At 43.2% G+C, this 27350-nt stretch overlaps 1 protein-coding gene across 5 annotated transcripts in view; it reads right to left on the reverse strand.

The window, feature by feature from the left end:
* foxp1b (forkhead box P1b) overlaps window positions 1-27350 on the reverse strand; it is a 732035-nt gene that overhangs the window by 479947 nt on the left and 224738 nt on the right. For 2 of the 5 annotated variants that reach the window (XM_034167464.1, XM_034167461.1), the window contains exons 1-2: window positions 13195-13436; window positions 5782-5824 (exon numbers count right to left, since the gene is read on the reverse strand). The gene's annotated coding sequence lies outside the window, so the exon portion shown is untranslated. Of the gene's footprint in view, window positions 1-5781; window positions 5825-13194; window positions 13440-27350 lie in introns of those variants that run through there. The other 3 variants (XM_034167463.1, XM_034167462.1, XM_034167467.1) reach the window with 2 other exon arrangements.

Consider the following 27350-nt stretch of genomic DNA (forward strand, 5'->3'; position numbering starts at 1 on the left):
CTGTTGCACCAAGTGGACTGACATGAATCATGGCTCCAACACGAGAGATATCAATTGAAACAAAGGAGGGGATTATCAAACTCTTAAAAGAGGATAAATCATCATGCAATGTTGCAAAAGATGTTGGTTGTTCACAGTCAGCTGTGTCTAAACTCTGGACCAAATACAAACATGGGAAGGTTGTTAAAGGAAAAAACGTACTGGTAGACCAAGGAAGACATCAAAACGTCAAGAAGAAAACTTAAAGCAATATGTCTCAAAAATCGAAAATGCACAACAAAACAAATGAGGAATGAATGGGAGGAAACTGGAGTCAACGTCTGTGACCGAACTGTAAGAAACCGCCTAAAGGAAATGGGATTTACATACAGAAAAGCTAAACGAAAGCCATCATTAACACCTAAACAGAAATAAACAAGGTTAGAATGGGCTAAGGAAAAGCAGTTGTGGACTGTGGATGATTGGATGAAAGTCATATTCAGTGATGAATCTCGAATCTGCATTGGGAAAGGTGATGATGCTGGAACTTTTGTTTGGTGCCGTTCCAATGAGATTTATAAAGATGACTGCCTGAAGAGAACATGTAAATTTCCACAGTCATTGATGATATGGGGCTGCATGTCAGGTAAAGGCACTGGGGAGATGGCTGTCATTACATCATCAATAAATGCACAAGTTTACGTTGATATTTTGGACACTTTCCTTATCCCATCAATTGAAAGGATGTTTGGGGATGATGAAATCATTTTTCAAGATGCTAATGCATCTTCCCATAGAGCAAAAACTGTGAAAACATTCCTTGCAAAAAGACACATAGGGTCAATGTCATGGCCTGCAAATAGTCCGGATCTTAATCCAATTGAAAATCTTTGGTGGAAGTTGAAGAAAATGGTCCATGACAAGGCTTCAACCTGCAAAGCTGATCTGGCAACAGCAATCAGAGAAAGTTGGAGCCAGACTGATGAAGAGTACTGTTTGTCACTCATTAAGTCCATGCCTCAGAGACTGCAAGTTGTTATAAAAGCCAGAGGTGGTGCAACAAAATACTAGTGATGTGTTGGAGCGTTCTTTTGTTTTTCATGATTCCATAATTTTTTCCTCAGAATTGAGTGATTCCATTTTTTTTCCCTCTGCTTGGTCTAAAAAAGTAACCGTTACTGACTGCCACAATTTTTTTTCCTGATTTCTTAAGCCAGAAAGTTGCCATGTCAAATGACTTTAGTTTTGTGTCATGTCTGTGATCTGCTTTTTTTCTACAAAATTAAACAACTGAATGAACATCCTCCAAGGCCGGTGATTCCATAATTTTTGCCAGGGGTTGTACATCTTCTCCCTCAATGTTCTTCATACCCTAAAACAGAAAATTTAGTTTTTTTTTTAAATTATGATGTATAATGAGTCATTAGATCCTTAAGAATAAATTAGGGAAAATAGCACAGGTGTAGTGGATATGTATGGCATTTTTTTTCCCTCTTAAGAAAATTTTGAAAGGTACCTTTGTCAGGAGATGACCTCTCAGAAAGGTCTGGAGCAAAACTCATTATTATGTGGACTCCACGTTTTTCTTGAAACTCGAGTTTGATAAGCACACAGCTTAGAAACCTACCAAATTTCATACCATGGCAGTGTATTTCATAGCTTGATGAGACAGAACCATTTCAATAGCCCCACTTTTTCCCACTCCGCGGTGGAGGATAAAACTTTCCGTCCCTCAAATAATCATCGTCCACAATTGGAAAAAACTCATCCAAATACTGTAAGAAAAGATGCACAGGATGGACACCACAGAAGCCACTGGCCAGAAATTAAATGGGGACCAAATGCAGATTGGCAGAGGTATGCACTCTAATGAGTGCTGCTCCTACATGACATGGTCAGTATTCCAGTGAGTGTCCGGCTTTACAGTCTCCAGAATCTACCAAGAACATGTAGCTATCAGAGGGTAAACCCACCTACCATGATCGTCAGCACAACAGTAATTAAGACATTTCCTGACACAAAACGTCCACGGATGTGTCAGAGCAGTTGGTGATGTGTGTCGCCTGCTTATCCAGAGCATTCTGACATGTTTGCGGTCGTTTCCACAAATCACACCATACACGTGTGTGTCCATGTGTGTCAGATAGATGTGAACACAGGTCATGTAGTGGACACATAATTTTGTCACGATAACGTACAGAGTCACACAAGCACTGACCTATTCAGCATCACGTTCATGGTGGGAAAATGTCGTTTCATTTTCTTGTCTGTGGAGATGTTATAATATGTTGTAAATTTGTCACACTGAATGTAAAGACAAGAACATAAAGGAAAAGAGACAGTCAGCTTTGTGGTGCTGAAATTTGGCTGCATGTACTCTTTGTCAACAGCAGGTTCAGAGCACCTGTTATACATACAAAAAACATGTTTGGACTGTTTTGTTACTTGTTTTTTCATATGCATTCAGAGCCAAGAACAATTTTGTGTGCAAGAAAGTAGTGCCAAAGAGGCACAGCCTGATTTTATCTCCAAGCTTGAAATAAAGGATGGAAAACCCCTTCCACAATCAATCAAAGCACCAAAGATAAGATTTTCATGAAGGCAGAAGGAGGATAAAGAAATATTTTGCAGCTCTGCACACTGACCATGATTCATGTTCATTAATAACATGAGAAACCAGTCCAGTTTTTTATCCAAATAGTGCTGAATGAATTGAAAACTGTATTATCCAAGTAGTATTAAAAGTATACATAAGTAGTAATTGTTAAGCCCCCTTCAGGCATAACACGTCTGACGTCGACTGGCGCGCACACAAGCAACCAAAAGACAGCGAATGCCCTGTGTGTGCCCATTCGACTCCTCTCTCGGCAAGTGTCGGCCAAATTCCAGGTGCCACACATCTAACACCGCTCTCCGGGCACTTAGAAAAGGTGTGGCTATTCACGCACCTGACACGATAGTAGACTGCAGGCAACCACATTCGAGCTGACTATGAAAAGTGTCTAAGTGCCCCACGAATGTGGCGTTGCCGGACTCCCCCCCCCCCCCCCCCCCCACAAATGGTATGTCATCGTCATCCGCTCCCCCCAACACAAATGGCCTGTGGAGTGTGTCCCCCCCAACACACACACGCACATACACCATGAATCCAATATTGTGAGCTGTGGCTGGGTGTCCCGGAGTCCGGTCGCTGTCCAGCGCAGTGTGCTGCTCGATCAGCTGACCACTGTGCACTGCACCTCAGCTGGTGAACACGCAATACACGTGTGCGGGCGCTCACGCCCTCATGAGGCCAGCGTCAGAGCACATGGCACAGCTGGCCGGGCAGGCTCATGTCCCTTCCACCACGTAAATTGTAGTTTACATGACAGACAGAAAGAGTGGAAATGAAATAAAACACATAAGGGTAAAGGCGTGAACTCATTCATGTCTGTTCGCTTTGCTCATACACTTTGCAATGGACAGCATCTGTCAGCTGACCGCCGACTGATTGACAGCTGGACCTGATTGTGCATGCAAGGTGTTACATTACAGACACAGACATCAGACAGATGCAGGACAAAAAACAATACATACATTAAATTAAAATCACAGAACAAAGTAACAGAGAGTGAGCCTTTTTTTGTGTGACCTGACGAGATCCACAGACAAAGGTGGGCGTGTCCCCCTGCAACATGCAGCTATTCAGATATCTGTGCTCACAAGCCACAGCTGGGAAACACCTGTACTGGCTTGTAGGATATGACCTGGCATATTTTGGCCGTGAGGCACAGATGTCGGCATGGTATTCTCATGTGGAAATAAATTAAAACATATCGCCTCAGCTGACAATATCGCAACGCTGGTAAATATCGTGCCACACAGAAAATCACTACAAGGCATGTGTCACTGAAAGATTTCTCCACAATGTAATAATTAAAACACATATCACATTTGCAATGTGGTCACCAGCGTAACACTACGCACTGGACACACCATGCTGGTGGATGTGTTCATGACATGGGAGCCGACTCTTGATGTGACGGGAGCCAACTCTTCATGAGGCGGGAGCCCGGCTGATGTCTTCATGAGAGGAGTGCATCAGGTAATTCATGTAAAACAAACGGGAGAACAGTAATCCACATCATTTCATTACTTCCTGGTGTACATCTAGGTGGAGTCCAAGTCTGCGTTTTATAACAGGAATTAAGTATTATAAATTGTGGTGTTTTTTTTATAATTTGCTCCACTGCTGTGCGCACAAATTTTCCTCGTGCTACCACTGTTCGTGTGAGCGACCACGAGCATGCACAATACTGTTGCCGCGGTATCGTGCATGCCTGTTCGACTGTGCTTTCCTCCCGACAGCAGGTGGAATGTTTCACGGTTCCTCATTTTGTTTTTAGTTTGCGCATTTTCTTCCGGTTTCTGCGTCTTTCGTGTTATGTGTGAAGGGGCCCTTAAACTGAATATTCATGCCAGTGACAGCTGGTCAGGGTCCCTGTGTTGCTTGTGCTCACATTACCTGCAGCTGCAGCAGTCAGCTGAATCGTGCCACAGAATATCTCAATAAACAAGCTTAAGAGCAAAACATAAAACATCTTTTTAATCAACAGCAAGTGAGACAGCAAGCTCCATAGAAAACCAGACTAGATTCACACCGGCAGGTCGGGCATAGACATGTTCCAGAGCACTCACACAAATCAAACAAACTTGGGCTTTGCAGGCATAATGCACACGTTCAGGCACAGCTCAGACTGCTTCGTGTGATCTCATGTAAAACAAACAATATCACTGCTGCAAATTTTACAGTGAAAACAAAAGCTTTCACATGATTCATAAAAACGCGCTCTTTTGGGCACTACAGGGTCCTCTGTCATCAATATGTATCCTATTTGTGGGGCGCCTTTTTAAACTTCTGAGAGCAATGTGGACATAAACTGTCAGGGTGTGTCACATAGCGTCTTCAGTACAGTGCATAATGAGAGAGTCCCTGTCCTGTGGCAGTACCAAACTGTGGTTCCCAACCTCAGGTCAGCAGTCGCACAAGATAATTAGAAAGGTAGGCAATGAAATAACCAGATTCATTCTACGACACTGAATCAAAAAAAAAGTTCAAGCTTGTAACACATCAATCAGGTACATGTAAAATTCAATGCTGTTGACTTAAATTAATAGCACCACTAAGACATACTGCAGATTCAGTCTCACACATCAGACGTCCACACTGAGCGTCCGTCTAAATATTGGCACAGAAAGTGAGCTGTATCGACCTAAAAAGGGCTGAGGAGATGTAAGCTACATCTCACCAAGGTCAACGGGGACACTAAAACAAGCAGCAGGTTTAAGGTGAAGTCTTCCCTACGTGAAGGTTAGAAATGTTTTGTGTTTACACTACACCGCAGGCTTTGAAATTGTTTTGCAGTGTGCAATCTGCCCAGGGTCACTGTTTGTTTTTGACGTGTTTATACACCACACAAGGAGTAATGACTTCTAGGATAGAGAGAGGTTGCAGACTTGATCCAGCACACACTTTTCCTTCATTTTCAGGTTCACAGTCAGCAACACTGTCACTGGTGTTCTGTTCGGCATCATTCAAAGTGATCTAAATATGCAACTGCATCAACTAACAAAACACTTCTTATGCAAAGCCCTGTCCACTTTTCTATTGCATTCAAGCACAGAGATTTCCATACAAAGCCCAATCTCAAATCCTTAAAGACTTGCCAAATTAAGCAGTAATGGATTTGTTGTTGAGTAGAAATACTACAGAACATAGGTGTATTTGTGCACCTGTGTACAGCATGCCTGAGAAGTACTTACTCTGATCTGTAGCTCCACAGGATGCCACCACTGGACAAGCAACCTGTGACAGAAGGGAAGGAGAAGAGAGGAGAGGAGGATGGAATAGGGGGTGAGGCATTAGAAAAGAGTAGGGGGGGTGACAAGAAAGATTTACAAACGAGAAGGTGAATAACAAAAAAAAAAGTGTTGTGCAGAAAACATGGATTCTACAATTTTGATATGTTGTGACCACAGAATGTACATGTACCTGACAAAGCCCGCATGAAGTCACAAATAGGTTTTCTACAGAGACCCAGAACAACCGATATGAAGCCCATATCTGACCATCCCCATGCTGGCTAGGGTCCCTATATTCAGAGAGTAGCACCAACTCAGAACATGGCGCCATTTTGGTTCCAGCTGCACTGAACTACTGAATGAACCTTTTATGGTTTCAACATTTTTTTTAAATCATTTAACAACATACAGCAACACATCCAGGTACAGCTGCTATCAAAATATAAATACAAAAATAGTTAAGCTATCAAATTGACATAAGTTTACAATTTATGATGATTTATTTATTTAATTTAAAGCCTGATTTTATGTTTCTGCAGCTCTGTAACTCCGTGTCATACAATGACGTGTGTGACAGTTTTAAAGTTCTCCGTCTCTGGATTATGCTTTATTATGGATTAATTTGACCCTCAACAAACTTTTCTTTCTACAATCATCACCTCCGATTCAAAGGTAAGATGTACAATTTCCTCTTTTTTCTGAGTCCCTGATGTAAATTTGCGGACTTTTCTCATCCATTTGTAATCAGAGTGCGCACTGCAACAACTATTAAAATATTTACCAACTGGGTTGTAAAATATGATGGGAGATGAAGGATTAAAAGCAGAAAAGTGTCAAAACACAGCCTTTTGCAGTGTCTGATTTAACAGGTGCAGGCTGTAGGTCTGAGTCTGAACACAGTCTGAAAAAAATAAACTACCGTTTTTTTTAATCACGGAAATGATTCCGGTCCCACATGCTCGAGGTTTTTAATGGAAATACATTGTGATCGGACAGGACATTTTATCCAATGTAAGCGAAAAATCCATTATACAAAATCCACTATATACAGTGTTTATTACATGGAAAACAATACAAAAACATTGCGATTTTTTTTTGTCTAGTGACTGTGAAAATCTGGTTTATACAATGACAGTTTGAGTTTTACTGTACATGGGACTGAACACTAAATTTACCTATCAAAACGTCGCTTTGATCCCATACAGCTAATTAACTTTCCCAAATTTTTCTTCTGTTCAGATCTGAAGGGAATGTGAACATCTTGAAGCCCTTGTTGTGTCAATTTGTGCATCCAAATGCACAACCCAGCATTTTCAGCAAATAAATAAATAAAATAGCTGGATTTACATGCAGACTAATTAAGAGCAAACGCTATTTTGGCCCAGCCAATTAAATATTTGTTCCACTGAAAGAATGAAAAAAAAAAAAAACACTCATTATTTGTTTTATATTACAGCTAAATTACTATTTTATTAATTTACAAACAACAGAAAAGGGACTTACATTTTGGTGTATGTCACTGGTGATTTGATGTCGACAGTCCAACATGAACTTTAAATGAGCCAAAATTGTTCTAAGTCAACTTGGTAAAAAAGTAAGATAGTTCAAAAATAATTGTGACGATGTAGTCCGTGCACTGACTTTGTGCACTTCCTCAGTCCAGCGAAAAATCACGTCAGAAATTTGTCTAGCTTCTCATCCTAACTTCATCCTCTTCATCCTAACAGCTCTTCATGCCTCCAGACGCTTATGTAGTGGATTTGTTTTTTGTTTTAGACAAATTAGTACTGCCAATTAGCTTCTTGAAATCATCCTCTGTCAGCAAAACAATCTCCACCACATTTACCTAAATGCCACCCCAGTAGTGTGAGCATGTACGGTGGCCAGAGCGTGCAATAGCACATTTCATATAGTACCAAAATTGCACACTAAAAAAGAACTATTGCATGGTAAATGAAAAACAATCGCAAATGGCACGAATAATCCATGTCATGTGACATACAAAGCACCAATGAAATGACAAGGATCCACTCAGCTGTTATATATATATATATATATATATATATACACATACATATACACACATACATACATACATACACACACACTTTACACTGGGATAACAATTAAACAGCTGCAAATTATAAAGAAGACAGTGCTCAAGCGGCTGAGGGTATTTTAGCATTGCGTTATTTTTTTACTTGAAAATAAGGCTAATAAAATAAAATGGGTACAATAAACAGTGCAAACTGGCCGACCTTGGCTCCTCAGATCATTATGTTAGTCACTCAATTCCCTGGAACGTTTCTGGGCATGGTTCCTGCACATGCATGACCTTTTAATGGTGAAATTGCAAAAACATCTCAGATATTCTCATGAAAGGATGAGAAAAGCAACTGACATTTTAAAAGAAAAAAAAAAATTCACTGCTTCAATGCCCAGAATCAAACACAGCAGGATCATTCCAGCTGGAACTGCACTGTTCTGAGGATGATAAAGATGATTGTAAAACACGTTGCTCTCTTTATTCAGATGCTGTGCTGATGAAATTTGAGCAACAAAAACAATATACCGTATTTTCCGGACTATAAGTCGCACTTTTTTTACATGTTTTGGCCGGGGGTGCGACCTATACTCCGGTGCGACTTATAAATGAAAAATATACCAGTAGGATCTCAATTAATTTACTGTAACAAAACAATTTTACGTGACAGAGTCGATCTATGTTTTAAAATGGCCACCGGAAAAGGAAATGCAATGCATCATGGGCACTGTAGTATGACGGCCATCCTATAGTTCACGCTGGTCGCGATAACCAATCAGAGAACAGAACGTTGGACGCGTATACCTCACCTCACCCACAGCGTGTGAAGCTGACGAACACGGTGCTTGCTGTTATTCCGGCATGGCGAACAGAACAGCTTCAACCCTTGGATATCAATGTGAGCAGAGTGTTTAAGTTGACGCTGAGAGCTGCGTGGGAGCATTGGGTGAGCGACGGCAGAGGATTAGCGTGTGCACTTGGAAGGGGCTGGCGTCGATGATTGTGAAAAGCGTTTGAAGCAGACGAACATGGTGTTTATTCCGGGATGGCTAACAAGACAGCTTCAACCCTTGGTTATCAGTGTGAGCAGAGTTGACGCTGAGAGCTGCATGGGAGCACTGAGCGACGGCGGAGGATTAGCGTCTGCACTTGGAAGGAGCTGGATCGACACCGCTGGGTGGTGAGCTGCGCAGGTAGGCGCTGCATGGTTCGGCTCGCAATGTGGTCCGCAAAATACAAACATATCTGTAGGTAAAATGCAGCTCACGAGAGGGCACTCGAGGCTTGTATGACTGTTCCTGCGACTTCTGACTACCATAGAAAAATAAAAATTTTAACGTTACTGATAACATAACAAGACAACGGAGAAGGCCCAAAAAAATGCCACCAAAAAGAAAATCATACTCTGCAGATTACAAGTTGCGACTGGTGAAATATGCATCCGAAAACGGTAGTCGTCACAATTATCATCTGAACTTTTCATGTTAACATACCTGTATGTCCATGGGACTTATAGTCCAGTGGACCTTATTTATGGTTTATTTTTCTTTATAATGGATAAAGTGGCTGGTGCGACTTATACTCCGGTGCGACTTATTTATGGTTTATTTTTCTTCATAATGGATAAAGTGGCTGGTGCGACTTATACTCCGGTGCGACTTATAGTCCGGAAAATACGGTAGGTCCCATTTTAAATAATTAAATAAATTAAATAATCAATTTCTCCAAAAATAAATGAATAAAATAAATGTCTCCAAACATGACGCCTGGCATTCACGCCAAAGAGTTCAATGTTTGTCTCATCAGACCAGAGAATTTTGTTTGTCATGGTCTGAGAGTCCTTGATTGGTTTGTGCTCTGACATACACTGTCAACTGTGGGAACTTATATGTAGACAGGTGTGTCATTTTTCAAATTGTGTAAAATCAACTGAATTTACCCCAGATGGACTCCAATTAAACTGTTGAAACAGCTCAAGGATGACCAGTGGAAACAGGATGCACCTGAACTTAATTTTGAGCTTCAAGGCAAAGGCTGTGAATACCTACGCACATGTGATTTCTTCATTTATTTTTAATATATTTTTATAAATCTCCAAAACAAACAAACAAACAAACTTTTTTCACATTGTCATTATGGGGTATTGTGTGTAGAATTTTGAGGGGAAAAAATTAATCCATTTTGGAATGAGGCTGTAACATAACAAAATATGGAAAAAGTGAATCACTGTGACTACTTTCCGGATGCACCGTATGACAGCAAACATAGAATTTGGGCACTGGGCCACAGGAAAGTCACTGTTCCTGGATAGTCACAGTTCCATGATCCAAGAGTATTGTAGTAAAATACTGATTAGATCATGATTCTGTTTGTCATTTGGTGTTTTTTTCCTCAGATAATGATACGTTGCCATGACACAGAGACAGTTATGCTCATATCATAAGTCAACACACAGACAAAGAAAATGAGAAAGTCAAGACACACTAACTGAAGAAACAAGAAAACTATTGTGTCGTTCTTGGGGGGGATTTACATTTACAAAAGACTCAAGACTACATGGACTTAAAAAATAATAAAAAAGCATAGTAACATACTATGCCAGTATGTTAGCCATACGAAAGGGAAAATAAGTGTGTCTTAAGTCTGGAATTGAAAGTCTCTACAGAATCTGACTGTTTTATTGATGATCATTCCACAAAACAGGGGCACGATAAGCGAAAGCTCTGTGACCTGCAGGCTTTTTATTCACCCTAGGGACACAAAGTTGTCCTGCACCTTGAAAACGCAGAGCCCGGGCCGGTACATAGGGTTTAATTAGGTCAACTCAGTAGGGAGGGGCCAGTGCGTGAACAATTTTATAGGTTAGTAGAACAACCTTAAAATCTGATCTCACAGTGACAGTATGGTAGAGCGAATACAATACTGTCCCTGCTGCGCCGATTCTCCGGCTAATCTTCCGTTCAATTGTCCCCTCACTCGTAAACAAGACCCCGAGGTACTTGAAATCCTGCATTTGGAGCAAGACCGCATTCCCTACCACTCCATCGGTTTCCTGCTGAGAACCACGGCCTCAGATTTAGAGGTCCTAATCCTCATCCCATCTGCTTCACACTTGGTTTCGAACTGATCCAGTGTGTGTTGGAGGTCACATGCCGATTAAACCAACAGGACCACATCATTTGCAAAAAAGCAGTGATGAGACTCTGAGCCCAGCAAACCCTACTCACCCTCACTATACCTCGATATCCTGTCTATGAATAATCATAAACAGGATTGGTGACAAGGCACAGCCCTGGCAGAGGCTAACCCCCACTGGAAACAAGTCCGACTTACTGCCAAGCACATGAACACTGCTCTCACTTTGTGAGTACAGAGATTGGATGGCCTTGAGAAGGGACCCCCTCACTCCATACTCCCACAGCAACTCCCACAGTATCTCCCAGGGTACCCGATCATACACCTTCTCCAAGTGCACAAAACGCATGTCAACTGGATGGGCATACTCCCAGGCTCCCTCCAGGATCCTTGTGAGAATGAAGAGCTGGTCGGTTGTTCCACGACCAGGATGGAAGCTGCATTGTTCCTCTTCAATCAGATGTTCGACTTTCGGCCGAACCCTCCTTTCCAGCACCCTGGAGGAGACTTTACCAGGGAGGCTGAATAGTGTGATGCCCCTGTAATTGGTACACACTCTCTGGTCCCTTTTTAAATATGGCGACCACCACCCCAGTTTGCCACTCCTTAGGCACAGTCCCAGACCTCAACGCAATGTTGAAGAGATGTCTCATCTAAGACAGTCCTTCCACACCCAGAACCTTCAGCATTTCTGGACGGTTCTCATCAACCCCCGGGGCCTTGCCACTATTGTTTGACTACCTCAGTGACTTCCACCAGGAAAATTGATGATGATCAGCTTCCAGCTCTGCACCAACTGTAGAGGACACTCTGGTCTGATGCAGGAGTTCCTCAAAGTGTTCCTTCCAGCAGCACATTACATCCTCAGTTGAGGTCAACAGAGACCCATCCTTACTGTAGACAGCTTGGATGGTTCCCCGTTTTCCCTTCCTGAGGTGCCTCATGGTCCACCAGAAGCAGCTTGGTAGCCAACCGAAAGTCCTTCACCAATGGTTACTCCAAACTCCTCCCACACCTGCTGTTTTGCCTCCCCCACAGCAGAGGCGGCCACCCTTCTGGCCTGTCAGTACCTTGCAACTGCCTCTAGACTCCTCAGAGATAACACATCCTGGAAGGGCTCCTTCAGTTGGACGGCTTCCGTGACCACCAATGTCCACCACAGTGTTCAAGGGTTGCTGCACCGAAGACCTTCAGGCCACAGCTCCCTGCTGCAGCTTCAGCAATGGAAGCTTTGAACACTGTCCATTCTGGTTCAATGCCCCCAATCTCCACAGGGATGCTAGAAAAGCTCCGGACGTGTGAGTTGAAGATCGGTGGGACAGTGGGCTCCTCCAGACATTGCCAGTTCACCCACACTATCTGTTTGGGCTTACCAGGCCTGTCCAAAGTCCTCCCCCACAGTCTGATCCAACTCAACACCAAACGGTGATGAGTTGACAGCTCTGCCCCTCTCTTCACCAGAGTGTCCAGAATATGTGGCCTCAGATCAATTGATGTGATCATAAAATAGATCATCAACCTTTGACCTAGGGTGCTCTGGTACCATGTACACTTATGAGCATCCTTATGCTCGTGGACAGTCCGTGACTAGCACACACACTTGCAAAATTGGATGTTGTGGCTTTCTCGTAGACATGTGGAAATAAAACACTGATGTCAGACACTTTCAAGAATTGGACTGGAAATGTGACTGAAGAAAGAAAGAAAGAAAGAAAGAAAGAAAGAAAGAAAGAAAAAAAAGTTGATTTTGCCTGCATGTGATCGGAAGAACTGTAGGTGGGTCACAATTATGCACATGCTTCTCTGCATGCATGCACGCAAATGGCTGCGTGTGAATGGGAACACTGCCAGACATGCAAAGAAATCTGGACTTTTGAAGAAGTACTGTATTTAGCATATCAAACATGAACTCTCAATTAAACAATGACACCGTGTGAAAACTAGAGCAACTTCAAATTAAATGGAGCACTTATTTTTTTAACTGCATTCAAACACTGCACCTCTCTAACCTCAGATGAAGCACTTCTCAATTATTGGCTTTGGAATGAAGAATCCCTGTGGCGTTGCAGAGAAAATGAAACAAAAATGTTTTATATACCAACATAAATGTTTTTCGCAAAAATGAAGTTCCACCTATGTGATCTCAAGGAAATAGTTTGTTAAAAAGTATTAAACTGTATGTTTCATAATCGTACCTTACACTTGAATTGTGTCATCGGCTCCCACTGCTCGCGCTCTTTTCCCTCGACTCCTTCCTCCCGTTTTTCAAACACAGAGGGAAGAAACAGCAAAATGTGTTTCCTGAAAGTGAGCAGACTTGGAAAAAGCTCATCCTGCCCCTAGAATCACCGCTGCTCGATCAGAGCCACCGCCACTGGCCTTTCTGCAAAGGCAGCAAATGTTCCCCGAGAGTGCAGTGTCTGCCAACTCAAACAGGGCCGGCTCTCCTCTCTGTGGTCCGCCAGCTGCCCATGTGGGCCTGTGCTGGACTTCCTGAGGGCTCGCTGCAGCTGCACCACTTTGAATAAAGGTAACAGCAATGTCACAGCTACTGTAAACTTGCTCCACTGCTCCTGTCAGCAGGACGTTCCCAATCAAAGCAGAAACAACCCCACCTTAAACACAATGCATTGTTTTTTGTTTTTTTTTTTACCTCCGCCAGTCCAAAGTCCGAACTTCCCATGAATCACAGAGAGAGCACACAGGCAGGCGAGAGGGCAACCACGGCTCCCTCATCTTGCCAAAGAAAATGCCAAGAGACTGAGAGTGACATTTAGTTCAAGGGTTTAAAAATATGAGCAGTTTGAAAATGATTAGTCTTATTTTATTGTTGAGTGCCTGACACAGGAGGAAACCAGAACAATCAAGCCAACTGAGTTTTTTTCTGCTGAATTTAGAAACACTAATTAGATTTCCTCTCATAAAGCCAACCTGAAAACTACCAATTAGAAAGTGTAAATGAGATGTGCAGAGGAAACAAGAGCTTGTCACTGCCACTGTTTAAGTCCCACACGCACGACTTTCCTGCGAGCACACGTGCACGCATAAGACGAGTGGAAAAAATTGACATCACATTCACTCAGACCAGTTAATCAAACACGCTTTTCCTTCGATTAAAAGACTTTATTACAGATGTGTAGAGCCACATCAAACCCAGGCTGAGCAGCTCGGACGTGCGGGTGCCAGAAACATCAGGATCTGTGAAACGCACCAATCCGACAGGCCAACCACAGCGCCAGCTGCTTTCAGTCGTGGAACCACGGCGGCCACACGGTAACCCCTCACAGGCGGCACACTTCCACTAACGTCATCCTTCAAGGGTATGGGCATGATTTCTCTCCATCGACTGTTTTATGAGGGCTGTTAATGTCCAAAACTTATTTTTTAGCAGTCTCCATCAGCAGAGTTGCTTGTTCAGTTTTCACAACTTTACCAGATGCTAATGTAAAAATCAGTGGAAATTATCTGCAATGAACCCAGCAAACAGCAAGTATTTCATCACTGTCAGATTGAAGACGGATGGGCTGTCAGTGCCTTCCCCTGTCCAGGATCCAGCTCCTGGGCTGGGAAGTGGCTAAAAAAGGCCAGCGCATTGCTTTCCAGGCCTGCACCGTTTACTGGGAGTAATTCTCAGATGCCAGGTCGCTGCCAACGTCCTTGCAGCCAATGGCAGAGGCCAGTAAGTTCACATTAACTGCAGAGTGTAACTGCACTGAACATCTGCTCATGAATGAGAGCACTGCCCACTAACTCAGCGAGTTGAGGCCCACTGATACAAAATTCAACGTTCTCCTCGCTGGCACGCACGTTTTGCACTATTCTCCTGAGCCTCTAGAATTATATTAAGAGAATTTCAGCACGGCCTGCTGTATCTGAGAGAACAGCTGGCGCTGAAAAGGGATCTGCGGCTCGGCGAGAGCTCAGGGACTTCGCACAGGATCTGCCTTCTCCTCCACCATTTGTCCTTGAATAAAAAAATATCAGCGCTAAGCACCCAGGTAATAAGTTGAAGCAGAGGCTACATTTAGCCGATTACACCACTCACGGGTTCAACGTGGACAAAGCGTAACCAGTGAAGACATGAATCGATATGGAGTGGAAAGGAAAAGCAAAGGTAATCATGAAAATAAGCACCTTCCTCAGGAGACCTGTTCATTGCACTTCTTCTTTGTTTGGCTCGTTTGGCTCATTAGATTGTTAAGTAGGAATGATCTTCTGCCAACCCCACAATATGGAATGTGACTAATCAGGAATATGAGCAGCCCATTCAAAGAACACGGCTTTGGAAAGTACGAAGGCAGACCACACCTCTGCCCTCAACCTGCCTCACACAAGACGTTTGTGATTATAAAAACAACTTATGATTACTTTCATTATCAACTACTTTGCTTTTCCACTATTATTATTTGCAATTAGTTTGCTTGATAACTGCAGAAATGTCAGTAAACAATCAATAAAATGCTCACTGCAAGTTCTCAGAAGCTAATAAGTCCGGAAGTTACTTGATTTCATCAAACAACTGCACAAGATATTTAGCTAGTCACTGTTTGTCTAATCAAAACCTCCTGTACCTCCTTCAGAGCTGACCTGGATGTCTGAGTGGCTTCCCTCACTAGTCTCCACTAGCAGTCTCCTTACATTTGAATCCTGTTGTGTGGGCCGCTGAAGAGGAGGTACTGCTGGCCCACCACCACCAGAGGGCGCCCTGCCTGGAGTGCGGGCTCCAGGCACCAGAGGGCGCTGCCGCCTGACAGGAGCAGCCAAGGTGACAGCTGTCACCAATCAACTGAGACAGCTGTCATCCATCAGCGGAGGGGTATATCAGCTGGATGGCATCTCCACCTCATTGCCGAGATATCGCTCAATCAAAGAGGTAACGAACTCAGCCAGTTGTTTCATTCAGAGACGTAATACTTTGTTGCTTGTGCTTAGGACACTGAAGACCCTTTTGGACGTGTTTGGATAAGTACACATATTCCTACACTTCAGTGTTGTTTTGTGATTTGAGGTGGAGGTGGTATTTCCACCTCACGTGTTGCTGGGTGCAGCCGCGCCCACACCTGACTGTTTCTGTTCCCCGCCAGCAGTACCGGATCCGACGAGCGGAGGCAGTGGCCACCTGGGAGTTCGGGACTTGGCGGCTCCAGTATTCCCGGGGTTCGGTGGCAGAGGAAATCGGGTTGGTTCCGGTTCGACTTGGACAGACGTCTCCTATCGTCGAGCCTGCCCACACGACACCGCTGTAATTGGACTCAATCTCGAGATTGTAATCTGTTGTGTTTGTTGTGCCTGTTTCACAACAGTAAAAGCAGTGTTATTTGACTCCTCCATTGTCCGTTCATTTGCGCCCCCTGTTGTGGGTCCGTGTTCCTACACTTTCACAACAAATCCAGTATATCATACAGTAAATCTGTCTAGAGTTCTAAAGAAAAGAGTCAAAAGAAAACTGGCTCGAAAACTGATGACTCTATGAACAAAACAACAACTTGACTGTTCATTTCAACTTTACTGTCGTGGTGTACAGACAGACGCAAAATTAGAAAAAAATGTGTTGTTGTCCATCTACTCAGGTCAACCCAAAAGACTGATTTCCATTCTAACGCCAACATGATCCAACCCCCCAATTAAGTTTTTTATGACAGCAATCGGAGGCAGGTGCAATTAAAGCTAGAGCTTCATCTAATTATTTTGTATTTTAATAATTTACCTATTGATTATTTTTAATAAATCTTTTATTTTTATTACTCAAGTACTGTAACAATGAATTAAAAAAAACATTTTAAAAACTTGTCATTTATGTCAATCATCTCTTTAAATTAAAAAACAACATAAAAAATTGACAATATGCACCAGTGGACATTACTCCAAAACCACAAAATACCAAAGTCATCTGTCTTTTACAGTAAGGAATGTACTGCATTCTACATTTACCAATTAAACAGTAAAATAAATGAAAATGTAAAATTCAAGTCACTTTTAGGAGTAGCAACAAAAGTGTAACCTCAAATCTGCCAGTCCAACAAAATGTCTACAGCTATATTTCATATAATTTGATGTTATGTATGGTTCGTAAATAAGGTGTAAAGAGTTAAAAAAAACACATTAAGAACAGTCAGTAGTACACTGACAAGTCTTTTTAAAAAGGTGTTTTTGGTCATTCTGCCCAATGACTTTCATTTTTTTGTTTTTTTTTTTACCACCAGTTGGATTCAACTCTCATTCCATATATAAATCCTTTATCCTTCATATTAGGCCTGGGAAAGATATCGATTTTATCGATTAATTCGAGTTTTTTGTTGCGGACAATTTAAAAAATAAAAAATTTGAGTTTTTTCTCCTTTTGCTGCTGCACACCTTTTTGTCCCCAGGACCTTCCGTAGCTCCCCCCTCCCCATCCCGTTTCTTTCACACAACAACAACATGGCTAACCGCTAATGGAGTGAGTTTTGTTAGTGGTTTGGTTTTGCTGCGACAGACGTGGAGCAAGTGACTACACGCTGCAAAGTTTGTCTAAAGCCCATTGCAACAAAACACAGCTGCACAACAAACTTATTCCAGCATCTAAAACAGATGCATCCAGCTACGTGGAAGAAATGCCACACTTTACGAGGGGAACAAGAGCACAAACTCCCGCTAAAAAGCAGCTTACTCTGGTGGAATCATTTGCCCAAGTGCGGCTATACTAAAATACAAAATGGAGCAAAATGGGGCCTAATGATCACGAAATGGGGGTTAAAAGTAGAGAAATAGGGGCAGATCGACCCAGACTGATTCCAAATATGATTCAATTAATTACTTTTATTTAATTATTTTTAAGCAACATGGGGACTGATAATAACAGAACGGGGGTAAAATGTAACGAAATGGAGCAGACTGACTCCAAATATGATTCAATTAATTACTTTTATTTAATTATTTTTAAGCGAAATGGAGACTGATAATAACAAAACGGGGGTAAAATGTAACGAAATGGAGCAGACTGACCCCAAACTGATTCCAAATAGGATTCAATTAATTACTTTTATTTAATTATTTAAGTGAAATGGGGACTGATAACGAAATGGGGGTAAAATGTAACGAAATGGAGCAGACTGACCTCAAACTGACTCCAAATATGATTCAATTAATTACTTTTCTTAGTCTTAGTCAGCTTTATTGTCATTTCTACAATACATCACAGACATATTGAGAACTGAAATACCTGATCTCTGGACTCCCTGACCTCACAAAAGAAGGTATTAAAGAAATATAATAACAAAGTATAAGTATCAAGTGTAGAAATATAATAAAGTATAAGTATCAAGTGTAGAAATATAATAACAAAGTATAAGTATCAAGTGTAGAATTGTAAACAAACAAATACTTGTAGTGCAAAGTGGCAGGACAATATTATTTAATTATTTTTAAGTGAATGAGCGAAACGGAGGCTGCTATTAACGAAACAGGGGTTAAACATAGCAAACTGGAGCAGACTGACTCCAAATATGATTCAATTTAGTACTTTTATGAAGTTTTTTAGCTAAATGGGACAAAATGGTGGCTGATAATGATGAAATGGGGGTAAAAGTAAATGGAGCAGACTGACCCATTAATTGAAGTTTCATCTCTCAAATGCCAGATGGCGCACCTGCCCCTACTACCTGTACTGAGTGCATCTCACATAAAACAAAAGCTAAACAATTAAATAAAAGTAATTATTTGGAGTCAGTCTAGTTCACTCTGCTCCATTTGATTACATTTTACCCCCATTTCATGATCATCAGTCCCCATTTCACCCATTTCGTATTTTAGTGTGGCCCGTTTTTGATCAAATAAAAACAACACTTGTTTTGAGTTATATCTGTCATTTGTACTAAATGTTTTCTTTAAAAAAAAACAAGTGGGGGGGGGGGGGGGGGGGGGGTTGGATTGGGGAAAAATTTGAAAGTTGATCTTTTTCCAGAAAAATTTTGAGATTTTATTTTTAGGCCAAATCGCCCAGGCCTACTTCATATATAAATAAACAGACAAACACATCAACAAAACTGAGTTTTTTGCAGTGGGTTTTTGGTGATATGTGACTGAACGTGGTTTATTTATGGCATTCATGGCTTGCCATACAAAAAAGGCAGTGACTTGTCACTTTTACATTTTGCCTCTATCCTCTCCCATCATATTTGTAAAGTTTTTACAGACAGTCCGCACACTGATTACATTTCAATCATGGATCAAATACGTTTGGCAGAAAAGTCTGCACATCTTCACAACACAGAGAATTGTGGAAAAAGCTGCAATTCATGGAGCTAATTTGCTGAGCGGAGCAGGCTGCTTCGTCCAGAGCCACAGTGCAGCCCAGTGCACGGGGAGGAGAGCGCCTGTCCCCAGGGACAACGCAGGAGACAACCCCAAAAGTCGCTGAAAAAAAGCTTCTTCCAGCAGAGTGATGTCCGTCACTCTTTCTTCTTTAAACACGATTTGAAGAACTTGTTTTCATGGAGACCTTGCCTACAAAGGCAACCCTTCCCGCTGTAACTCATAACTGTGTGTGAAACTACGCATCCCGACTGCCTGCAACATCTCCCTCCTGAACAAGAAATCCGAGCTAGTCACCAAATGACACCATGAAAACAAGTTTGACACAGCAAACAATAACAGGAAATGTCATTCAAAACAACCAATCAGAGAAAGCTTCACTGCAACTGTTACTCATTGAAACTTTATACCTGAAATCTTCTCACAAAAACAGTCTGATGATGGTGTCATGCATAAAACTCGAGTTAATTACTTTCAGTCTTTACATTTGTATTTTAGTTGCTCTTCAATGTGTACACACACACACACACACACACACACACACACACACACACACACAAATAATAAACAAATTTGGATCACTGACAGCTACCAAAATAAGGTAAGTTATTTTTGTTGATTACATTTGGACTTTCTTGCTCAGCCGCATTTAGATCACTGGACCATGACAAACTCTCATACAGCAGACAATCAGCCAAAGAAAACACTTTCAAGATGTCTCAAGGTGTACAATACTCATAGTCAGTCAAATAGGTCTTTTCTCTGAAAACAAAGAACCAACAACTTGGTTGAAAAATGTGAAATCTCAGGAAGTGATAACTCTACAGTGAAAATATTACCAAACTCTGTAATTTCACTTCTTTATTTCTGTGAAATACAGTTAACAGATTTCTCTGTCAGCACAGAACAGACTCCAAGTTACTCTCCCCCCCCCCCACACACACAATTTCAGTGCCAAACTACTTTTCACCTGAATTACATTATGTGTGGGAAATGTACATCATACACAAACAAATATACCTTAACAACAAAAAAGGGAGTGTTTTGTGTTGGGAAAGTGTCATGACACGGACCCACAACAGGGGGCGTAAATGAACGGACAATGATAGAGTCAAAAATGAACACTTTTACTGTTGTGAATGAGCACAACCACAATACAACAGATTACAGAATGTAAGACAATAGTCAATCACAAAGGTGACGTGTGGGCAGGCTCGAGGATAGAAGACGTCTGTCCTGAGAAGAACCGGAACCACACGATTTCCTCCGCCACTGAACCTGGAGAATACTGGAGCCACCAAGTCCCGAGTCCCCAGGTGGCCACCGTCTCCGAGCGTCGGATCTGGTACTGCTGGCGAGGAGCAGAAACAATCAAAGGTGGGTGTGTGCACACCCAGTAATAGCAAATGGTGGGGATTCCACCTCCACCTCTCATCCACACGTGCAGCTCCTGTCACAAAGCACTTATCTGGCGGGGTGTGAAGCGAAGCTGTCGCCGGTCATGCCAATCTCCAGACAATGCACTCCACAAGAAAAACAGCTGCAAAAAATGAGTTCAGACTAAACACAGTTACACGGCTGAGAATATTACCTCTACTGGTAGATGATATCTCGGCAACGAGGTGGAGATGAAGTCCGGTTTTTATGGAGGAGAATGATGAAGTGTAGATGGCTGACAGCTGTCATGAGATGATGAGTAACAGCTGTCACCCCCGGCTGTGTCCATGGCGGCAGCGCCCTCTCGAGCCTGAAGCCCGCACTCCAGGCAGGGCGCCATCTGGTGGTGGTGGGCCAGCAGTACCTCCTCTTCTGGCGGCCCACACAACAGGACCCCCCCTCAACGGGCGCCTCCTGGCGCCCGACCAGGCTTGTCCAGGTGGCGGCGGTAGAAATCGGCCAGGAGGGCCGGATCCAGGATGAAGCTCCTCTTCACCCAGGAGCGTTCTTCGGGTCCATACCCCTCCCAGTCCACCAGATACTGAAACCCCCAGCCCATCCGACGGACGTCCAGGAGCCGGCGCACGGTCCAAGCCGGCTCCCCGTCAACGATGCGGGCAGGAGGCGGTGCCGGACCGGGAGCACAGAGGGGTGAGGTGTGGTGTGGTTTGATCCGGGAAACATGGAACACGGGGTGGATCCGCAGTGAAGCTCCAACTCCCAGCTTCACTGCGGGCTGAGGACCTTGAGGATCTTGAAGGGGCCAATGTACCTGTCCTTCAATGTCGGGGAGTCCACTTGTAAGGGAATGTCCTTCGTAGACAACCACACCTCCTGCCCGGGCTGGTATGCAGGGGCCGGGGTCCACCGGCGGTCTGCATGGGCCTTAGCCCTCGTCCGGCAGAACGGGCGGTGCGCCACACCCGACGGCACCTCCGCAGGTGGGCCTGGACCGAGGGCACACCGACCTCTCCCTCCACCACAGGAAACAATGGGGGCTGGTACCCCAGACACACCTCAAATGGGGAGAGGCCGGTGGCAGAAGACACCTGACTGTTATGGGTATACTCGATCCAAGCCAGATGGTTACTCCAGGCCGTCGGAAGCGCGGATGTCACACAGCGAAGGGTCTATCGTGAGGATGGTGGTGTTGCCCTGGGACGGCGGGAGGCCCGTGACGAAATCCAGGCCGATATGGGACCAGGGACAATGAGGCACTGGCAGCAGCTGGAGAAGCCCTTGGGTCTTCTTGTGCTCGGCTTTGCCCCTGGCACAGGTGGTGCAGGCCTGGATATACTTCCGGATGTCGGCCTCCATGGACGCCCACCAGAAGCGCTGCCGGATAACTGCCACGGTCCTTCGCACCCCCGGATGACAGGAGAGCTTGGAACCGTGACAGAAATCCAGAACTGCAGCTCTAGCCTCTGGTGGGACGTAAAGTCTGTTCCTCGGATCAACCTGCGGGAAAAATAGGCACACGGGTGAAGAACCTTATCGGTCTCTCCGCTCTGGGAAAGCACGGCTCCTATCCCTGAGTCAGAGGCGTCCACTTCAACCACGAACTGGCGACTAGGGTCGGGCTGCACCAGAACTGGTGCAGTCGAGAACCGTCGTTTCAACTCCTTGAACGCGGCTTCACACCGATCCGACCAGGTGAAGGGGACTTTTGGAGAGGTCAGGGCTGTCAGGGGGCTAACTACCTGACTGTAGCCCTTAATGAACCTCCTGTAGAAATTTGCAAAGCCGAGGAACTGTTGCAGCTTCCTGCGGCTTGTTGGTTGGGGCCAATCTCTCACCGCGCAACCTTGGCCGGATCAGGGGCGACGGAGTTGGAGGAGATGATAAACCCCAGGAAGGACAAAGAGGTGTGGTGGAACTCGCACTTCTCGCCCTTCACAAATAGCCGGTTCTCCAACAACCGCTGCAGGACCTGACGTACATGCTGGACATGAGTCTCAGGGTCCGGAGAAAAGATGAGTATATCGTCCAGATATACGAAGACGAATCGGTGCAGGAAGTCCCGCAAGATGTCATTTACCAAAGCTTGGAACGTCATTCCAGCCGGACCTCGCAGCCGCGATGCGGAAGTCGACTGCATAAGTGGCTGCACTCCGGCGCCCCTGTCTCATTGACAGCAGCACAGTTGAAGCTGTTTCTCCTCTATTATCAAAAAACGTTTTGAACTCCCTCACAAACTCAGCATATGTGTGAAGGAGCCGTGAATTTTGCTCCCAAAGCGCCGTAGCCCAGGCGCGTGCCTCACCTCGGAGCAAGTTAATGACATAAGCCACCTTACTGGCGTCAGACACGTACATTACGGGACGTTGTGCAAAGACGAGCGAACACTGCATAAGAAAGTCCGCGCACGTCTCCACACAACCACCGTACGGCTCTGGGGGGGCTTATGTATGCTTCAGGGGATGGTGGTTGAACGACCAGTGGAACGTCTGTATTCTGCACTGGGTCGGCAGGAGGAGGAGCTGCAGCAGCGCCCTGAGCGCGCGCTTCCACCTGTGCGGTGAGAGCCTCCATCCTGCGATTAAGGATGACGTTTTGCTCAGTCATCTGATTCAACCGAGCAGTAAAGGCGGTGAGGATTTGCTGCAACTCACCAAACACGCCTCCTGCAGATGCCCGTGCACCCTGCTCTTCCACTGGCTGTTCAACGGCTGGGTGACGCCCCTCGGGATCCATGACGCTGGCCGAGATATCCTGTTGGGAAAGTGTCGTGACACAGACCCACAACAGGGGGCGTAAATGAACGGACAATGATAGAGTCAAAAATGAACACTTTTACTGTTGTGAATGAGCACAACCACAATACAACAGATTACAGAATGTAAGACAATAGTCAATCACAAAGGTGACGTGTGGGCAGGCTCGAGGATAGAAGACGTCTCCTATGGAGGAGAATGATGAAGTGTAGATGGGTGACAGCTGTCACGAGATGATGAGTAACAGCTGTCACCCCCAGCTGTGTCCGTGGCGGCAGCGCCCTCTCCAGCCTGAAGCCCACACTCCAGGCAGGGCGCCATCTGGTGGTGGTGGGCCAGCAGTACCTCCTCTTCTGGCGGCCCACACAACAGTTTTGTTTCCCCTTACACAGTATACATTAGCATGCACTGGCCAACGTTAGAATCGTAGATAATGACTAGCAAGGATATGGGGCTCCTTTCTGTGTTACTTTCGTCCATCTTGGGAGAGAGATCCTCACAATAGACATGAGTGACATCACTCGACCCAGAAGTCCAAAAATTACTGCTCTGGGTGTTGCCATGTTGGCAGCGCTTACTCCGCCTATGTTATGACTAGAGTCCCTTGATTGAAAGAGTAACGACATGACAAGCTGAAAAAACCTTTCACGTGACACATGGTGCCATCTTGGGTTCAAACAGCGTTCGCTGTTAATCTGTCTGCATGTAAATCCAGCTATTTTATTTATTTATTTGATGAAAATGCCGGGTTTCTCTGCATTTGGATGCACAAATAGACACAACAACAGCTTCAAGATGTACAGATTCCCTTCAGATCCGAACAGAAGAAAATTGTGGGAAAATAAAGTCAGCTGTGTGGGATGGAAGCGACTTCCTCATCAAAGCTTTGAGAAGTAAATGTACAGTACAACTCACCTAAACCGTCATCGTATAAACCGGATATTAACAGTCACCAGAAAAAAAAAGTCCCAATGTTTTTGTACTGTTTTCCATGTAATAAACACCGTAATAAACACTGTAAAAACAGATTTTGTATAATAGATTTTTCACTCACATCAGATAAAATGTCTCGTCCGATCGCAATGTATTTCCATTAAACACCCTGAGCAGTCTGGAGGTGCACAGTCACAGAAGTACAAAGTTCAGCACTCTGACACTCACCAATTTGAGGAAAGTGGGACCAGAGTGACTTCTGTGAATAAAAGCCAGACTGTTTATTTTTTTTCACACCGTGCTCATTTTCACACCGTGCTCAAACTCGGACCCGCAGCCTGACGTGCACCTGTGTCTCCCATCATTATAATAGTTTTTGCAGTGCGCACACTGATTACAAATGGATCAGAAAAGTCTGCAACTTTACAACACGGAGTCTGAAAAAGATGAAATTGTACATCTTACCTTTGATTTGGAAGTGATTATTATAGAAAGAAAAGCTTGTTGAATGACAAATTAGTCCAGAATAAAGCATAATCCAGCAACAGAGAACTTTAAACTCACGCACGTGATTGCATGACACGGAGTTACCGAGCTGCAGAAGCATAAAATCAATAAATTAATCAATTAAAATCAATAAATTAAATAAATTATTAAAAAAATGTTGAAAACACAGAAGGTTCATTCAGTAGTTCAGCACAGTTGGAACCAAAATGGCGCCATGTTCTGAGTTGGCGCTACTATCCTCAATCAAGGGACTCTAGTCATGACCAACCCATATTTGATTCTTCTCCTCTCCACATCCATGATCCTTCCTTTTTCCAAAATATTTCAGTAAGCTCATTTACCAGCATGTAAGAGGCAAATAATGAATAAATGCTTAAAATGGCTGGGGGTGAAGAGGGCCCTGGTTGGGGGGTCTGGGAGCCAAAGCTAAAATGATCTTGTTTTTACATTAAAAACAAAAAAAAAAAACCTTTGAAGCCCCCAAATCCCCTTCATTTTGTAAAATATGGTCATAACAGTCCATAGCTGAACAAACATTTCACAATTTATATCTCTATTACATACAGTATGTTATGATGGCACAATCACATTATAACAAGTATATTATTAATGTCTTTAAACACCTGACTGGAATGACACATTAAATGTCACATGTGCTGGTAAGATAAAATTGTAAGTAAATCCTGTGTAAAATATATTGCTCTTGACTTAGATCAGACCTTATCTGGTGATCTTATAACTGAAAGTGATCAGCAACTCAAATGCAAAATTAAAGTTCTTATACAGACAGGCCAAAGATTTGTATTTGTATATGAGAAAACGTCTTCCATCAGCATTGATACACTGTCACATGGACTGTGCCAGTGCAGCCTGGTACTCTGGCCTGACCAAGCGTAATCAAAGGAGGTTGCAGATAATGCAGAACAAGATCATTCACTTTCTCCTCTCTGCACAACCCTGGACCCACATAGGCCAGCTGAATTTATAATGGTCAGTATGTTGCCTGTTGAGTGCAGAGTTCAACAATTAAAATTAAATCATGTGTTTAATATAGTGAATAAGCAAGCCCCAAATTACTTAGTCACTTCTTTTAAATTTACAGCTGCTCGGTCGAGTACCTTGTATCTGGTCATTCCTCAGATGAAGACCTGTGGGCTTTCGTCCTTCACGTACACTGGAGCTAAACTATTTAATGGTCCGTCTCGTCAAATTAGAGTTTGTGAATTGAAGCCTCTATTTAAAAACAGGATCAGACAGTTTTTATTCCAAGAGATGGGTCAACAAGAGAACAATCAATTTATTTATTAATGAGAAAAAAAATTTAAAAATACTATATATTTTTATTTTTTGTTAACTGTTATGGTATGTATGTATGAATCTATTTTTGCCTGTGAGTATTTTGTTGGGCCATAATGTAAACAAGCTTTTTTTCTGCTTTTTTGTGTTACCCTGTATTTTATGTATTTATGTGTTTAGTTAATGTATTTTTGTATTATTTTTTGCATGTTTACGTTTTATATGAATTCAAATTGTTCCATGCAAGTGCTATGTTAAAGATTGGCCAGCAGATGTCGCCGTATTTAATTGCTTCCAACACTGAACCATTTCAACACAATTGCTTCATATTGATTGGGTGGTTCAAAACACTTCATTTTCTCCAACAGTATAATTATCAGTAAAATGCATCAGCAACCACATGTTTTCAGAGCATGTGCATAGATAGACTTACAATCATTAATACTTGCTAACCAGGACATTAAATAACGTACGATATGTCCTTTAAATTACCTAGTTTGCAACTACTTGAAGTCTGTAGGCAACTGTCTCAACACACAATTAGTCTGATGAGGCTCCATCTGTAGTGGCAAGGGACCCAAAGTCAGCATTTTGATGGGCTTACCTTGTTAACCAAAACTTTTTATGCCGCCTCAGTAGATGACTCAGAACCATAAGCTCCGAAGCTTTGCTCCAACTCTGTCTAAAGTCTTCACGAGGCAGCTGATGTATCAGGTGACAGGTTTTCAGCAAATCAGTGATCAGAGAATACTGCAGTGAGAATGTTGTCAGCAGATGTTAACAGCTGTTTCAGGTGCGCGCCGTACACTCCTCTCTTTTCATTAAGAAACAATGCGCTGTGGTTTGGTCTGGTCTAATCTAGTTAAACAGAAAATAAATGGGAGATATTTTTATTTTGGCGTGACATTACTTACTTGGTTTTCGTTAACAGTTTGCTGGGTGCGAGCATTAAAAATATTGATCTGCTTATTTCCCCACAAATCCTGGATTAACTGGCCCAAACTGATCAAGCTACTGATAGATACTAAAAGAGCTAAGCCCATAAGCATTCAAAATCAAATAAGAAAAATTTCACTCGACACAAATACTGGAATAAAGAGGTGTTAGATGATATGTTAGGATACTTCACAACAGAACACGCTATCTTAGAGATATTTGTAATAAAATGCTAA

The sequence above is a fragment of the Thalassophryne amazonica genome, chromosome 3 (genome assembly GCF_902500255.1).
Source record: "Thalassophryne amazonica chromosome 3, fThaAma1.1, whole genome shotgun sequence".
NCBI classification, from domain to species: Eukaryota; Metazoa; Chordata; class Actinopteri; order Batrachoidiformes; family Batrachoididae; genus Thalassophryne; species Thalassophryne amazonica.